Source organism: Macrotis lagotis, chromosome 2, assembly GCF_037893015.1.
Source record: "Macrotis lagotis isolate mMagLag1 chromosome 2, bilby.v1.9.chrom.fasta, whole genome shotgun sequence".
Classification (NCBI taxonomy): domain Eukaryota; kingdom Metazoa; phylum Chordata; class Mammalia; order Peramelemorphia; family Peramelidae; genus Macrotis; species Macrotis lagotis.
Window position 1 is genome coordinate 52,892,014 of NC_133659.1, and position 3,810 is coordinate 52,895,823.

At 34.9% G+C, this 3,810-nt stretch overlaps 1 pseudogene; it reads left to right on the forward strand.

Moving 5' to 3' along the window:
- The first annotated feature begins 1,070 nt into the window (after positions 1 to 1,070).
- Positions 1,071 to 1,502, forward strand: LOC141510997 (calmodulin-like; annotated as a pseudogene).
- Positions 1,503 to 3,810: the final 2,308 nt, after the last annotated feature.

The following is a 3,810-nucleotide window of genomic DNA, read 5'->3' on the forward strand; positions in this document are numbered from 1 at the left end:
GCTGCACCAGAGGGCAGGAACACTGGCCTCAGAACAGCCCTGTGGTGAGAACTTGCAGCAGGAATGGGGAAGCCAGCCTGCAGCCCACAGACAGTAAGGGGTTAGGGGAAGATTGCAGAAATCTCTCTGCTCTCCCCAGGGCAGGACTCTGCTATTTGCCCATGCTCAGATCCAGGTTGCTGTTTGGGCTTCCATACTAAGATAGCCAAGCAGGAACCCTTCTCACAGCTCCAGAGCAGAGAGGAGCTCCTGTGGTCATCTACATATCAAAGCACAGGTAAGAGAGCATAAGAACTTGAAGGAATAAAGGTCCTAGTGTGGTATCCCAAAAAAAAACCCCAAAGCCTGGGAAGTGTGGTAAATTAGTCTTAGACTGATGATATGAGCAAACAAAAGAAAAAATAAATATGACATAGAAAATTATTTTGGTCCCATGGAAGATTCAGATTTGTATTCAAAGCCTCTAAGAGAAATAGAAAATGGGCTCAGTCTACTGATGACCTAAAAAAAGACTTTGAAAAACAATTAAAGGAGGTGGAAGAAAAATTGGGAGGAGAAATGAAAGCAATGCAGATAAATCATGAAAACCAAACCAGCAGTTTGGTGAAAGAAATACAGAAAAATACTGAAGAAAATAATAGGTTAAAAACCAGTTAAGGCCAAATGGAAAAGGCAAAACAAAAGGCAAATGAGGAGAAGAATGCCTTAAAAAACAGAATTAGCCAGCTGGAAAAGGAGATTAAAAGAAGCTCTCTGAAGAAAATAACTCCTTCAAATGAAGAATGGAACTAAAGGAAGCTGATGACTTCATGAGAAATCAGGAAGAAATAAAACTCTTCCAAAAAAAAGTCAAAAATTAGAAGAAAATGTTAAATATCTTATTGAAAAAACAACTGACTTTGAAAAAACAGATCCAGAAGAAATAATTTTAAAATTATTAGACTACTTGAAAGTTACAACCAGGAAAAGAGCCTAGACTTCATTTTTCAGGAAATAATGCAGAGTCCAAGTGCAGCCACTGAGTGCAGAAGTTATTTGATAGATACTTGGGCACTAGTAACACTAATAGCATGGCTGATCAGCTGACAGAAGAACAGACTGCAGAACTAAAAGAAGTCTTTTCACTATTTCACAAGGATGGAGATGGTATTATAACAACAAAGGAATTGGGAACTATAATAAGGTCACTTGGACAGAACCCTAAAGAAGCTGAATTACAGGATATGATTAACGAAGTAGTTGCTGATGGTAATGGCACAATTGACTTTCCAGAATTACTGACTATGATGGCAAGAAAAATGAAAGACCCAGACAGTGAAGAAGAAATTAGAGAAGCATTCTGTGTGTTTGACAAGGATGGCAGCAGAACTTCACCATGCGATGACAAACCTTGGAGAGAAGTTAACAGATGAGAGGTTGATGAAATAATCATGGAAGCAGATATTGATGGTGATACTCAAGTAAACTATGAAGAGTTTGTACAAATGATGATAGCAAAGTGAAGACATTGTACAGAATGTGTTAAATTTCTTGTACAAAATTATTTGCCTTATCTTTGTAACTTATCTGTAAAAGGTTTTTCCCCCTACTGTCAAAAGGATGTGAATGTGTAGTAATTAGAACTTCATTCCTTCATGTTTTTCTTCCCCTTATCTGTCATTGTCTTGAAACTTTATTTTGGAAAAGTGATCAAGTAAAATATGTTGCATGTGGCTTACTCTGGATATATCTAAGCCCTTCTGCACATCTAAACTTAGATGAGTTGGTCAAATGAGGGAACATCTGGATTATGTCTTTCGTTTTTTTTTTTAAAGAAGTAGTTTTCTTTAGGAGCTGTCAGCATGTTGTTCTTGACATGTGGAGTTGTAACTCTGCATGGACTATGGACACTCAATAATATGTATTTCAAGTTGCACTATTGGGGCGGCTAGGTGGCGTAGTGCATAAAGCGCCAGCCTTGGAGTCAGGAGTACCTGGGTTCAAGTCTGGTCTCAGACACTTAATAATTACCTAGCTGTATGGCCTTGGGCAAGCCACTTAACCCCATTTGCCTTGCAAAAACCTAAAAAACAAAACAAAAACAAATAAAGTTGCACTATTGTACTGCTGGTCCTATACAGAAAACATTTTCTTCTATTGTTACTTCCTTTTTAAACTTTGTTTAGCCACTTATTTAAAAAAGATCTGCTTATGGCACAATTTACCTCAAATCCATTCTGAGTTCCATATTTGCTTTCCAATAAAAAAAATACAATTAAAAAAATAATACAGCAAAATTGTCCTGAGATCTAGAAGCAGAAGATAAAATATACATTGAGGGAATTTAAACCCTTAATTATTAGTTTTAAACCTAGAATTTAATCATCTTTTAGATTTAGATTAGATTAGACCTAGACACTGCAGATAAAGAACCCATACAATTTTATACTTAGAGAATACCCAAACCCAGATTTAAAATGGGACAATGAGTATATATTCATATATATATATATATATATATATACCTTTTGACAGATAAGAGCTCCTTGAATTTAAAATGATATATTTGCCTGATATGACCTTAATTCTGCAATTCTACTATAACAGACTCTTTTCTACTCTTTCTTTTGAAAGTTTTTTAAATGGAGTGATATTATTTATTTAAATAAATTATAATGACTACATGAAAAATAAGGTTAAAAAAATCTAAAATCCACTTTGCTCAAATGATTCTAAATTAAGATTCTTTCCTTGATCAGAATAGCACTATATAGATATTTTAAAAAAAAACAGGCTCCTATCCCTCTTCTTGAATTTGCTGAAGCAGTTACTGTGCTCTACGCTCTCCCCCATCCAGGTCTATGGCATCTAGAGAAAATGAACAGAAATAATTGCATTCCACAAGCTATATAACCTTACAAATTCAGTCTACTGATGATTAGGGAAGTGATCAATGTCAGATTATGAGAGATAACTAATTACCTTGCATTACTTTCATGTTTTTAGAAGACTTCAATTTTAACTTTTTCTAATATAAAATCAAGGAGTCTATTTATGTGGGCAGGAAATATTAGCATCTTTGTTTGTGGAAGTTCAATTCTTTATCTCATTTTTCTTTTGACCCAAAGTAACCATGACCTAATAGTGTCAAAGAAAGTTTTTCAACTGCAGATTCGTTTTTAATCCATGCTGGTAGCCCTATTTGCTTATTAAGCTCTCATTACCATGCCTACTATAAAGTATACAGGGAATTCAGAATACTAGAGCAAGAAACAGATAAATTATCTGCCAAAAGATAAAAGCTTGTGCTTGCTTTAATTAATTACAATTAAGCATGTTGTTTACTTTTCACTGAAATAAAATATATTCCTACCTTTATCTTTAGGAACAAGAGACAGCAAGGCATAGGAGACAGAGAGTCTCCTATAATAACATAATCAAAAGGACTCAGGGTTGAGTCTTGATTCTAATACTTACAAACTGGATTATCATAGGCAACTCATTTAACCTTGATGCAATGTTCTAAAACTATAAATTGTTCCTGAGTTGTCAATCAGCAATCAGTGGAAACCTTTCCATATCATTAAAGACTTAGATTCCTGAAATCCTAAATTCAAATTTCTCTCCCTAACCCTAAAAAAACCTATAGAAATATTGTGCAATGACTCTTCTCACACAATCTATCAAGGTCCTTAGGGGTACCCTTGAAGGGTTAAGGTGTCTTTCATCAATGCCAGCAACTTGAACTACCATTCCAGCATATTCTATCCAGTATTAGCTATTAGCAATTATTGATGAAATATCCACTTCCACTTAATCACTCAGTTTTTT